The sequence below is a fragment of the Delphinapterus leucas genome, chromosome 12, assembly GCF_059928025.1.
Source record: "Delphinapterus leucas isolate spDelLeu-1000000601 "Yukka" chromosome 12, BTC_Dleu_Yukka2, whole genome shotgun sequence".
Lineage (NCBI taxonomy): Eukaryota > Metazoa > Chordata > Mammalia > Artiodactyla > Monodontidae > Delphinapterus > Delphinapterus leucas.
In genome coordinates, this window is record NC_143140.1 from 12752544 (window position 1) to 12767337 (window position 14794).

The 14794-nt window shown below is 35.5% G+C and overlaps 1 non-coding gene across 1 annotated transcript; it reads right to left on the reverse strand.

Moving 5' to 3' along the window:
* Window positions 1–2168: 2168 nt before the first annotated feature.
* Window positions 2169–2275, reverse strand: LOC115801823 (U6 spliceosomal RNA). Its single transcript, XR_004022186.1, has one exon. It is a non-coding gene; the product is annotated as a U6 spliceosomal RNA (small nuclear RNA).
* Between the last annotated feature and the right edge of the window lie 12519 nt (window positions 2276–14794).

Sequence of the window (14794 nt, forward strand, 5' to 3'; positions counted from 1 at the left end):
TTCTGTTTCTGTGCCAGTACCATACTGTCTTGATTACTGTAGCTTTGTAGTATAGTCTGAAGTCAGGGATCCTGATTCCTCCAGCTCCGTTTTCTTTCTCAAGATTGCTTTGGCTATTGGGGGTCTTTTGTGTTTCCATACAAGTTGTGAGATTTTTTGTTCTAGTTCTGTGAAAAATGTCATTGGCAGTTAGATAGGGATTACATTGAATCTGTAGATTGCTTTGGATAGTATAGTCATTTTCACAATGTCGATTCTTGCAACCCAAGAACATGGTATATCTCTCCATCTGTTTGTATCGTCTTTAATTTCTTTCATCAGTGTCTTATAGTTTTCTGCATACAGGTCTTTTGTCTCCTTAGGTAGGTTTATTCCTAGGTATTTTATTCTTTTTGTTGCAACAGTAAATGGGAGTGTTTCCTTAATTTCTCTTTCAGATTTTGCATCATTAGTGTATAGGAATGCAAGAGATTTCTGTGTATTAATTTTGTATCCTGCTACTTTACCAAATTCATTGATTAGCTCTAATAGTTTTCTGCTAGCATCTTTAGATTCTCTATGTATAGTATCATGTCACCTGCAAACAGTGACAGTTTTACTTCTTTTCTGATTTGGATTCCTTTTATTTATTTTTCTTCTCTGATTGCTGTGACTAAAATTTCCAAAGCTGTGTTAAATAAAAGTGGTGAGAGTGAGCATCCTTGTTTGTTCCTGATTTTAGAGGAAATGGTTTTAGTTTTTCACCATTGAGAACGATGTTGGCTATGGGTTTGTCATATATGGCCTTTAATATGTTTGGGTAAGCTCCCTCTTGCCTACTTTCTAGAGGGTTTTTATCATAAATGGGGGTTGAATTTTGTCGAAAACTTTTCCTGCATGTATTGAGATTACCATATGGTTTTTATCCTTCAGTTTGTTAATATGGTGTATCACATTGATTGATTTGCATATATTGAAGAATCCTTGCATTCCTGCGATAAACCTCACTTGATCATGTGGTATGATCCTTTTAATGTGCTGTTGGATTCTGTTTGCTTGTATTTTATTAAGGATTTTTGCAGCTATGTTCATAAATGAAAATGGCCTGTATTTTTCTTTTTTTGTGACATCTTTGTCTGGTTTTGGTATCAGGGTGATGGTGGCCTCATAGAATGAGTTTGGGAGTGTTCCTCCCTCTACTATATTTTGGAAGAGTTTGAGAAGGATAGGTGTTAGCTCTTCTCTAAATGTTTGATAGAATTCGCCTGTGAAGCCATCTGGTCCTGGGCTTTTGTTTGTTGGAAGATTTTAAATCACAGTTTCAATTTCAGTGCTTGTCATCGGTCTCTTTTTATTTTCTATTTCTTCCTGGTTCAGTCTGGGAAGGTTGTGCTTTTCTAAGAATTTCTCGATTTCTTTCATATTGTCCATTTTATTGGCATAAAGTTGCTTGTAGTAATCTCTCATGATTCTTTGTATTTCTGCAGTGTCAGTTGTTACTTCTCTTTTTTCATTTCTAATTCTGTTGATTTGAGTCTTCTCCCTTTTTTTCTTGATGAGTCTGACTTGTGGTTTATCAATTTTGTTTATCTTCTCAAAGAACCAGCCTTTAGTTTTATTGATCTTTGCTATCATTTCCTTCATTTCTTTTTCATTTATTTCTGATCTGATCTTTATGATTTCTTTCCTTCTGCTAACTTTGGGGGATTTTTGTTCTTCTTTCTCTGATTGCTTTAGGTGTAAGGTTAGGTTGTTTATTTGAGATGTTTCTTGTTTCTTGAGGTAGGATTGTATTGCTGTAAACTTCCCTCTTAGAACTGCTTTTGCTGCTCCCATAGGTTTTGGGTCGTCGTGTTTTCATTGTCATTTGTTTCTAGGTTTGTTTTTATTTCCTCTTTGAATTCTTCAGTGATCTCTTGGTTATTTAGTAGTGTATTGTTTAGCCTCCATGTGTTTGTATTTTACAGATTTTTTCCTGTAATTGATATCTAGTCTTATAGCGTTGTGGTTGGAAAAGATACTTGATACGATTTCAATTTTCTTAAATTTACCAAGGGTTGATTTGTGACGCAAGATATGATCTATTCTTGAGAATGTTCCAAGAGCACTTGAAAAGAAAGTGTATTCTGTTGTTTTTGGATGGAATGTCCTATAAATATCAATTAAGTCCATTTTGTTTAATGTGTCATAAAAGTATGGAACACTTCACAAGTTTGTGTGTCATCCTCACATAGGGGCCATGCTAATCTCTTCTGTATTGGTCCAGTTTTAGCACATGTGCTGCCGAAGCAAGCACTCCATATCTTCTTTATCCATTCTTCCACTGGTGGACACTTAGGCTGCTTCCCTATGTTGGCTGTTGTGAATAATGATGCAGTGAACATGCAAGACCAGTTCTTTATAGTTTATGAATTCTTTTTCCATGTACAGCTTGTTTCCACCAGCCTCCTCCTAGGGTAGATAATTTAACTTGCTGGAACACCACTAGACCATAAATTCCTTATGAACACGGATCTATGAACCGTCCATCTGCCTAGAGACTAACACAGTGCATAAAGCATAATGATAGATAGCATTTATAAAATGCTGACTGTATGTCAGGCACTATTTACACTCTTTACATGCATTAATTTATTTAATCTTCAGAATTTAATGAAATAAGTATTACTATTATCTTTACTTTACAGTTGAGTTAACGTGAAGTTAATCTGAAATACAAATATGATTTGGCCAAACCCATACAACAAGTATGTAAGGTAACAAAAATCTGAACCTAGGCAGCTCTTGAGTTCTACCTTATAGTATCAACTAGTGGAGTTAAGAATTCAGTGCATGTGTGTAGAATTAAATAAACTCCTCTGGAACCTAATAGAATTTCTTTAAAAAATGTAGATAATGCAGATGGGATGAAAACAAAAGTGAAAGAGAAAAGTGTAGAATAAGGAAGTTGGAGAGTAACATCAAAGAAAGAATAGGGGATAAAAAACAGTGAAGAAGGAAATTAGCCCAAGTGCAGGATTTCATGGTGCAAATAGGAGAAAATAATTAAAAGAGCCTGCTTGAGGTGAGGGGGGAAGGAATATTGGAAGAAGAGAATATTGAACAGAAAAAGCCTGTGAAAACATTATTGGTGGGCTGGGAAGAGTATCACACATTGAAAATTTTAAATAAAAAAACTTTATTTTTAAATAGATACGCACTTGTGGTTAGATTATTTCTTCCTGTGTTACATTCACCCTAATCTCTCAGCCTCCCAATCGTGGTCCCATGTGAATCAAACAAGACATGTGTTCAGGTGAGAGGCTAGGAGAATTATTTCATTGGACTACAGCTGTTGATGCTTTTTTACTATCCACTGAGTCTTTATATTGTACAAAATCAGAAAAGGAAATGTCCGCTAAGGATCCTTTTTGGTGCAGAAATACACTGTCAATCCTCTCCTTGAATACCTTTCCCAGACTCTGTCTCATTACCAGTTTTCCCTTCCCAGTAAATAATCTACCCTAATTATTTCTAACCAGTTTTTGTAGAGATTAGTTGGCCTGACAGATGGTGGGAAAGCCCTGGTTATCCTTCTTGTTGTGTGTTGTCTTAGCTTCCTGGACATACCCAGTTCACAACTCATATTCATTCAACACATTTTTGCCCTCTTACATGCTCGTATCACCCACTGACACTAACACCCTTCCAAGGGAGGGGAGAGTGCTATTCTAAATTGACTAAAGTAGATTTGGAAGTGTCCCACCCCACCCCCAACTTCTTTTTCTCCTCTGTTTCTTTCTTTTAGATAATTTGAGACTTTGTGATGCCTTTTTCCCCTTCTCTGGTTTTAGAAGTTATATATTCTGTTTCATTTCACCTAATGGTTGTCCATTATTTTTAACTTATAAACTTGATTTAACAGAGTTCAGTGTGGATCAGTATCTCAGCCCTTTTCCAGAACAGTACAAAGATTTGGAACTCTTTACCTCCTATCGTGCCCTCCTGACATTCATTATTTTTTTCCAGGCTTTGATATCCACCTTATGTTTATACTTTCCAAATTTATGCATTGTTATTTTTGTTTTAAAAGTCGTACCTGTTAAGTTTTACCTGCATATGATTAGCAAATGCTTTTCCCATTATCTCCTTCTAAATTCAGTCCTTCCTATTGTATCAATTTTCATCTGCTTGAGATACATCCTTTAGTAGTTCTTCCACCAAGCAAATCCCATTAGAGACCTCTCTCAGTCTGTTTCTGAACATGTTTTTAATCTTTGTTTAATACCAAATGATATAAGATATAGTTATTTGCTAGTTTTCCCCCAATTTATAATTATATTTTTTGTGAAAATCTCCAGATGAGAATTAAGAACCATTAAAACAGAGTGATATTCTGAAAAGAAGCCCTGAATTTCAAATGTTGGAAGAAAGCCATTATTTCAAGGTTAAAACCTAATATAAATTATCTTAAAATTAGAAAAAAAGAATAGTGTTTAACTCAGTAGCCTTTCAGAATAAGGCATTTAATTAGAAATCATGGCATTATCATGGAGGTCAAACAGTAGAGTACTGAAAGTTAATATTGAAAATTGTATTTAAAGCAGAGTAGAGAGATGACACTGAACATTCTCATTACGTCTAGTACCAAATGGTGTTGAAAAAAGTAGATTGAAGTTTGAATACAAGTCCATAGTTTGTAATAGCAACAAGTACAGTGTCCATATGGTGGTTTGCAGCTGAAGCACACAAATTTAAATGGGACTATTTGAAAAATCATTCACACATATGTTTTACTTTTTAAATTTTTATTTTATGTTGGGATAGAGTTGATTTACAATGTTGTGGTAGTTTCAGGTGTACAGCAAAATGATTCAGGTTTACATATACATATATGTGTGCTTACATATAGATACATTTATCTATTCTTTTTCATATTCTTTTCCCAGCTAGCTTATTACAGAATATTGAGTAGAATTCCCTGCACTATATAGTCGGTCCTTGCTGTTTACCTATTTTATTTTGAGTGGCATGTGAATGTTAATCCCAAACTCCTAATTTAGCCCTCTCCCCACACCTTTCCCCTTTGGTAACCATAAGTTTGTTTTCTGTATCTGTGAGTCTGTTTCTGTTTTGTAAATATGTTCATTTGTATCTTTTTAAGATTTCACATATAAGTGATATCATATAATATTTGTCTTTCTCTGTTTGACTTCACTTAGTATGATAATCTCTAGGTCCATCCATGTTGCTGCAAATAGCATTAGTTCATTATTTTTTATGGTTGAGTAATATTCCATTGCATATAAACACCACATCTTCTCTATGCATTCATCTTTCAATGGACATTGAGGTTGTTTCAATGTCTTCACTATTGTAATTAGTGCTGCAATGAACATTGGGGTACATGTATCTTTTTGAATTATGGTTTTCTCTGGATATGTGCCTAGGAGTGGGATTGCTGTGTCATATGGTGGTTCTATTATTAGGTTTTTAAGCAACTTCCATACTGTTCTCCATAGTGGTTGCACCAATTTACATTCCCACCAACAGTGCAGGAGGGTTCCCTTTTCTCCACACTCTCTCCAGCATTTACTGTTTGTAGACATTTTGATGATGGCCGTTCTGACCAGTGTGAGGTGATACTTCATTGTAATTTTGATTTGCATTTTTCTAGTAATTAGTGATGTTGAGCATATTTTTATGTGCCTTTTGACCATCTGTATATCTTCTTTGGAAAAGTGTCTACTTATATCTTCTGCCCATTTTTGATTAGGTTGTTTGCTTTTGTGATATTGAGTTGCATGACTTGCTTGTGTATTTTGGAGATTAATCCCTTGTCAATCACATCATTTGCAAATACTTTCTCCCATCCTGTAGGTTGTCTTTTTGTTTTGTTTATGGTTTCCTTTGCTGTGCAGAAGATTTTAAGTTTAATTAGGTCCCATTTGTTTGTTTTTATTTTCATTACTCCAGGAGGTGGATTCAAAAAGATGTTGCTATGATTTATGTCAAACAGTGTTCTCCCTATGTTTTCCTCTAAGAGTTTTATAGTATCTGGTCTTAACATTTAGGCCTTTAATCCATTTTGAGTTTATTTCTGAGTATGGTGTTAGAGAATGTTCTATGTCATTCTTTTACATGTAGCTGTCCAGTTTTCCCAGCACCATTATTGAAGTGACTGTCTTTTCTCCATTGTATATTCTTGCCCCCTTTGTCATAGATGAATTGACCATAGGTGCGTGTGTTTATTTCTGGGCTTTCCTGTTCCGTTGGTCTATAAGTCTGTCTTTGTGCCAGTACCATACTCTTGTGATTACTGTAGCTTTATAGTGTAGTCTGAAGTCAGGGGCTTGATTCCTCCAGCTCCGTTTTGCTTTCTCCAGATTGCTTTGCTATTTGGGGTCTTTTGTGTTTCCACACAAATTCTGATTTTTGTTCTAGATCTGCAAAAAGTACCATTGGTAATTTGATAGGATTTGCATTGAATCTGTAGATTGCTTCACATAGTATAGTCATATTGACAATATTGATTCTTCCAATCCAAGAACATAGTATATTTTTCCACCTCTTTGTGTCATCTTTGATTTTTTTCATCAGTGTCTTACAGTTTTTGGACTACAGGTCTTTTGCTTCCTTAGGTATGTTTATTCCTAGGTATTTAATGCTTTTTGATATGATGGTAAATGGGATTGTTTCCTTAATTTCTCCTTATGATCTTTTGTTGATAGTATGTAGAAATGCAACAGATTACTGTGTATAAATTTTGTATCCTGCAACTTTACAAATTCATTGATGTTCCAACATCAATTCATTCATAGTAGTTTTCTGGTAGCATCTTTAGAATTTTCTAGAATTTTATGTATAGTATCATATCATCTGCAAACAGTGACATTTTACTTGCACTTTTCCAATTGGATTCCTTTTATTTCTTTTACTTCTCTGATTGCCATCTCTAGAACTTTCAAAACTATGTTGAATAAAAGTGGTGAGAGTGGACATCCTTGACTTTTTCCTGATCTTAGAGGAAATGCTTTCAGCTTTTCACTGTACAGTATGATGTTGGCTGTGGGTTTGTCATATATGGCCTTTATTATGTTGAGGTAGGTTCCCTCTATGCCCACTTTCTGAAGATTTTTTATCATAAATTGGTGTTGACTTTTGTCAAAAGTTTTTCTGCATCTACTGAGATGATCATATAGTTTTTATTCTTCAATTTGTTAATGTGTTGTATCACACTGATTGATTTGCAGATATTGAAAAGTCCTTGCATCCGTGGGATAAATCCCTCTTGATCATGGTGTATGATCCTTTTAATGTATTGTTAGATTTGGTTTGCTAGTATTTTGTTGAGAATTTTTGTGTCTATGTTCATCAGTGATACTGACCTGTAATTTTCTTTTTTTGTGGTATCTTTGTGTGGTTTTGGTATCAGGGTGATGGTGGCCTCATCAAATGAGTATGAGAGTGTTCCTTCCTCTGCAGTTTTCTGGAATAGCTTCAGAAGGATATATGTTAACTCTTCTCTAAATCTTTGAATGAATTCACCTGTGAAGCCAACTGCTCCTGGCCTTTTGTTTCTTGGAAGTTTTAAATCACAGTTTCAATTTAAGTATTTGTCATTGGTCTGTTTATATTTTCTATTTCTTTCTGGTTCAGTCTTGGGACATTGTACTTTTCTAAGAATTTGTCCACTGCTTCCAGGTTGTCCATTTTATTGGCATATAGTTCCTTGTAGTAGTCTCTTATGATCCTTTGTATTTCTGTGGTGTCAATTGTAACTTCTTTTTCATTTCCTATTTTATTGATTTGAGCCCACTCCCTTTCTTTCTTGATGAGTCTGGCTAAAGTTTTATCAATTTTGTTTATCTTCTCAAAGAACCAGCTTTTAGTTTCATTGATCTTTTCTATTGTTTTCTTTGTTTGTTTCTCTTTCATTTATTTCTGCTCTGATCTTTATGATTTCTTTCCTTCTACTAACTGTGTTTTGTTAGTTCTTCTTTCTCTAATTGCTTTAGGTGTAAGTTTAGGTTGTTTATTTGAGACTTTTATTGTTTCCTGAGGTAAGATAGTATTGCTATAAACTTCCCTCTTAGAACTGCTTTTGCTGTATCCCATAGGTTTTGGATTGTCATGCTTTTGTTTTCATTTGTCTCTAGGTATTTTTTTATTTCACCTTTGATTTCTTCAGTGATCCATTGGTTGTTTAGTAGCATATTGTTTAGCCTCCACGTGTTTGTGTGTTTTACAGTTTTTTTCTTGTAGTTGACTTCTAATATCATAGTATTGTGGTCGGAAAAGATGGTTGATATGATTTCAATTTTCTTAATTTTCTGAGGCTTGCTTTGTGTCCCAGCATGTGATCCCACCTGGAGAATTTTCCATGTGCACTTGAAAAGTATGTGTATTCTGCTGCTTTTGGATGGAATGCTCTATAAATATCAATTAAGTCTATTTGGTCTCATGTGTCATTTAAGGCCTGTATTTCCTTATTAATTTTCTGTCTGGATGACCTGTCCATGGATTACAGGGGTATTACAGGGACATTACAGTCCCCCACTATAATGTGTTACTGTTGATTTTTCCTTTTATGGCTGTTAGCATTTTTCTTACATATTGAGGTGCTCCTATATTGGGTAATATATATTTATAATTTTTGTATCTTCTTTTTTGGATTGATCACTTGATCATTATGTCGTGTCCTTCTTTGTCTCTTGTAACAGTCTTTATTTTAGAGTCTCTTTTTTCTGATATGAGTACTGCTACTTCAGCTTTCTTTTGATTTCCATTTGTATGGAATACCTTTTTCCATCCCCTCACTTTCAGTCTGTATTTGTCTCTAAATATGAAGTGGATCTCTTGTAGACAACATATATATGGGTCTTGTTTTTGTATCCATTCAGCCAGTCTGTGTCTTTTGGATGGAGCATTTAATCCATTTACATTTAAGGTAATTATCAGTATGTATGTTCTTATTGCCATTTTGTTAATTGTTTTGAATTTGTGTTTATAGGTATTTTTTCTCCCCTTCCTTTGTTGTTCTTTTGTCTTGCAATTTGATGAATATTTTTAGTGTTGTGTTTGGATTCCTTTTGTGTGTGTGTGTGTGTGTGTGTGTGTATCAATTGTAGATTTTTGGTTTGCTGTTACTATGAGGTTTTGATATAGCAGTCTATATATATATATATATATATATATATATATATATACGATTGTTTTAAGTTGCTGGTCTCTTAATTTCAAGTGCCTTTCCAATATCCTGCATTTGTACACTCCTCTTCTCACAATTTCTGGTTTTGATATCATATTTGTGTGTGGATGATTTGCTACCTTTACTGTATGTTTGCCTTTACTGGTGAGCTTTCCCATTTGTAACTTTCTTGTTTCTATTCATGGGCTTTTCTTTTCCACCTAGAGACATTCCTTTAACATTTGTTTTAAAGCTAGTTTGGTGGTGCTGAATTCTCTTAGCATATTCTCCACCGAATCTGAATGAGAGCCTTTCTGGGTAGAGTATTCTTGGTTGTAGGTATTTCCCTTTCATCACATTAAAATTACTGTGCCACTCCCTTCTGGCCTACAGAGTTTCTGCTGAAAAATCAGCGGATAACCTTATGGGGATTCCCTTGTATGTTATTTGTTGCTTTTCCTTTGTTGCTTTTAATAATTTTTCTTTGTCCTTAATTTTTCTCAATTTGATTACTATGTTTCTCCATGTGTTCCTCTTTGTGTTTATCCTGCCTGGGACTCTTTACACTCTCTGGACTTGGGTGACTGTTTCCTTTCCCATGTTAGGGAAGTTTTCAACTATTATCTCTTCAAATATTTTCTCAGAAGCTTTCTCTCTCTCTTCTCCTTCTGGGACTCCTATAATGTGACTGTGGGTGCATTTAATGTTGTTTCAGAGGTCTTTTAAAATATCTTCATTTCTTTTCATTCTTTTCTTTTATTCTCTTCTGCAACAGTGATTTCCACCCTTCTTTCTTCTGCCTCATTTATTCTGTTATTCCTTCTAGTGTATTTTTCATTTCACTTACGGTATTGTTCAATTCTGTTTGTTCTTTACAGCTTCTGTTTGTTAAACATTTCTTGTATCTTCTCAGTCTGTGCCTCCATTCTTTTTCTGAGATCTTGGATCATCTTTACTATCATTACTCTGAACTATTTTTCAAGTAGATTGCCTCTCTCCACTTCACTTAGTTGTTCTGCTGGGATTTTATCTTGTTCCTTTGTTGGGAACATATTCCTCTGTCATCTCATTTTGTCTAACTTTCTGTTTGTGGTCTGTGTTCTGCAGGCTGCAAGATTGTAGTTTCTCTTGCTTCTGGTGTCTGACGCCCCCCCCCTCCGGTGGGTGAGGCTCATCTAGAGGCTTGTGCAGGCTTCCCAGTGGGAGGGACTGGTGCCTGCCCGCTTGTGGGTGGAGCTGGGTCTTGTCCCTCTGGTGGGCATGGCCATGTTAAGGAGTATGTTTAGAGGCAGCTGTGGACTCAGGAAGACTTTAGGCAGCCTGTCTACTGATAGGAGGGGATGTTCCCATTCTGTTGGTTATTTGGCCTGAGGCATCCCAGCACTGGAGCTTATAAGCTGTTGGGTGGGGCCAGGTCTTGGGGTCAAAATGGCAGGCTCCAGGAGGGCTCATACCAATGAGTGCTCCCCAGTACCTCCACCACCAGTGTCCTTGTCCCCACAGTGAGCCACAGCCCCCCCACTGCACCTCCCCAGGAGACCCTCCAAGACCAGAAGGTAGGTCTGGCCCAGGTTCCTATGATGTCACTGCTTTTTCCCTGGGTCTTGATGTTCACAAGACTTTTTGTCCTCCCTCCAAGAGTGGAGTTTCTGTTTCCCCCAGTCCTGTGGAATTCCTACAATCAAGTTCTGCTGGCCTTCTAAGCCAAATGCTCTGGGGCTCCTTCTGATGCCAGCCCCCAAGGCTGGGATGCCTGATGTGGGACTTAGAACTCTCACTCCTGTTGGAGATCCTCATAATTATTTTCCAGTTTGTGGGTCACCCACCTAGTGGGTATGGGATTTGATTATATCACATATGCACTCCTCCTACCATCTTGTATGGCTTCTTCTTTGTCTTTGGCTGTAGGGTATCTTTTTATGGTAGGTTCCAGTCTTTTTTTCAATAGTTCTTCGGCAGTTAGTTATGATTTTTGTGTTTTCATGAGAGGAGGTGAGCTCAAGTCCTTCTACTCTGCAATCTTGTCTTCAACCCACACATCTGCTTTAAATAAACATTCAACCTACAGAACATTCACTCCCTTCTCCCTTTGTTGTCACCATTTATGTTCTCTACTCTTTTCTACATATTCAACTCCTACTTTCCATTGAGGGTTCAAGTCCCACTTTCTCTTGAAAGCTTTTCCTCATCAACATAAAGTTCTGTATCTTTTAGAGCACTGATTATTTATTCTGGTCACCAAACACTACATTGTTGACAGATAGTTTTCTGAGTCTTACTTTGCCAATTGAATTTTGAGAACACACTTGAGATTAGAGGCCATGCCCTTTGCTTCTCTGTAATTATCATGGGTCTTCCTGTGTCATGTCACACATGTGATTCTTATTGCATTTTTTAAAGTACAGTAGTAAACACTAGCCACTTTGGAAAAAGGAGGACAGAAGGATACAAGTTGATCAGAAGGATACTTTCTGCCCTCATGAACCTAGCAAAGTGGGTTCTCCACTTGAGGGGGCATATATACATACCTACCTAATATAAGTGGAGAATAATTAATTTTAAGACCATACATGAGCAATTGGACAGTAAGGAAATACAAGCTACTTATAAAAAGAATTTGAAGAGTAACATTCCCATAGAATACATTCAGTCAGAGGTTGATCACATAGGTTGTTTTTTTTTTAAAGATTTTTTAAAATTAATTTATTTTATTTATTTATTTTTGGCTGTGTTGGGTCTTCATTGCTGCATGCGGGCTTTCTCTAGTTGTGGCGAGCAGGGGCTACTCTTTGTTGAGATGCACAAGCTTCTTACTGCGGTGGCTTCTCTCATTGCAGAACATGGGCTCTAAGCATGCGGGCTTCAGTAGTTGCAGCATGCAGACTCAGTAGTTGTGGCACACAGGCTTAGTTGCTCCGTGGTATGTGGGACCTTCCAGGACCAGGTCTCGAACCCATGACCCCTGCATTGGCAGGCAGATTCTTAGCCACTGCACCACCAGGGAAGCTCGATTACATAGGTTTTAGCATGTATGTTTTCTAAAGGTAAACTGGACCTTTCGCATACAAGCAATCCCTGTTGATAGTGTTATTTTTGGTTTTCTGGAAAGATCATCTTTTTCCACAGTGTATTCTGAGGGGTATAAATTTAAATACATTGAGAATTTTATTAAAGATGAGCCTCAAAGTACTCCCTTGAGAAAGGAAGGACCATCAAACAGATGTTAAAATAGGAAGGAGCTTTGTAAATTCCAAATAAGTAGCAGAACTGTTTATGCTAAGTAAGTGACCTTTTTTGTCCATTATAGACTTATTTTCTGGTTTCTTCCAGAAGTAGCCTAACAGATATAAGTACTATTCAGCAAAAATAACAACTACATTTTATGTGGAAAGGATTTGATGCATTACATCAGGCCTCTTTAAGTAAAGTATTTTCAGATTTTTACCTGGTGCCATTGATTTCAATAAGGTCCATAAAAATGTCCTCTATAAGCTAGTTTAATGCCAACAAAAGTGTATTTATCTTTTTTAAAAAATGTTCTCTTCACTCAACAGAATAAATGTTCTGTCATAGCAAGGAGAAAGGCTATACATGAGTTAATTTCTACATATAAATTTTGTAAGTACAGATAACATAGCATTTACACTTTCTATGTCATTATTTTAAAAAATTCTTGTCCCGGCACAAAAAATTCCAGGAAATTAAAGCATGTTTATTACTAGGAATTTGCAGTGTCTTGTGTCTAAACAATACCAAAGGACCCATTTCAAATCTGACTTGGAAAATTCAGCAACTCCTGATTTTTGACTTAAGATTTTCAAAAATCTGCCTGGGGATAAAAAAGGTCCATAATAACCAGGAAAAGAGACTACAGGGACAATTAAGAGAAGAAGAAAAAGTGCCAAGTGTTGAATTTGGTAAAGTCATAACAGGTTAGTCTGTGGCAATAAAAAATGTAAAACAGAAATTGTTCCCTCTCCAAGAGATTCCCTGTGTAATTGAAATGAAATACAAGGAAATGTACTAAGGCATAACTGATTTAGTCTTCACTGAAGAAGGAAGAAAATTGCAGGGACCAAAATTAAATAATAACTGTGATATCTCTTTCCTAGCATATTCTCTAATGAAAAGAAATAATTTCAGAAATATGCCCTTAGTTAGCATGACTATACATATGTGTGTATATATACAGATTTAAATGTTTATGTATGTATCCGTGTATGTCTGTGTTCAAGTGTGTATGTGTGCATATACAAATATATGAATATAGTTGTAAATAAGATGCAAACTACTGTGGCTATAAAAAAATTAAACATAAGAAATGTCATCATGAGTAAAAAATTGTATTTTTCCCCTTCCCATATTCTATAAGTACCACTAGTATCATAAAATAATTTCTGGGGAAAAATAATTATAATTCATGATTAGGTTTATATACCTAAAATCCCGCCCCCCAATTAGGAATATATATCTGACATCTATTTTTCTCTATGAATGTATCAATTACAAATGTGAATATGTAGTGGCCTGCCCACACAAAATACTACCAATGCTTTTTGCTACAGAATATACATCCTACTATATTGAAAAGTAATTGCCTATTTTATTTAATATTAAATTTTCTGTCTACTTCTCTAGGTCAATAAATTTAGAATTCCACAAACAAATCTATTTTCTTTTAAAAATTCCCTTCATGATTGTATTCCTTTTGGTTATTCTCTACTTACTACCCTTTTCCATCTTCAAAATGAAGAATTCTTCAGTCTTTGATTATTTTTGATTATTTGGTTCCTGTTTGAAGTGTCTTTACTTCCTTTAATAGCCAGATTATATTTAGAACCCAGAACTTCAGGTAACAGCCTATTTTATTTATATGTAGACCTAAAGGAGAATATTTATCTTTCTACTTTGAATAATGTCCAGCTCTTTGTGGCATTTTATGGTTGTATATTAAACATATTACCTACTATGAATAGATAATATCTTCTATAGGGCCAGTGATTTTATTGAGTAAAGAACAGATTTCAATTCCTCACTGTTAATTTCCTTCTTTAAAAAAAATATTTTTTCTAGTAAAAACTATTTTTTTTCTCTTTACCCCACAAATGCAGTAGTGTTTCTTTTTTGTAAGGTCTTTTTGGGGCCTGAAATGTGAAATTAAAATAGATGACTAATGTTGTCCCTCATAACTCCTGCATTCTGTGTGTGTCATGTGTGGACTCATGTAAAAGTTCATAAACGTCTAAAGTCCTTTCCCCTTGTCTCTATACAGACTTGTTTTTCGGTCAACTATGTTACTCTTTGCCCAATAGGTTATATTCAGTAGTTTTATCCTTTACTACAGACCTTGCCAATTCGTAAAATGATAAAGTGAACCTATATTTCCTGTGCTTACTTGGCTAGTTTAGATGAAATAGTTTATACTATGGTAAATTAAAACAAACAAGCAAATAAATAAATATCAGTGGCTTGAAACATCAGCTTCTCAAATTGTAGTATTCTCCATATTAGGTACAGTATGCTAGCTGCTGTAGGAAAGGGCTCCTTAATTTACTGTGGCTCAAACACAATAGATACCTTCCTCTTCCTGTTGAGAGGTCATGAGGTGAAGGAGATAAAGAGGTTGGCAGGGTGACCTTCTTCCAA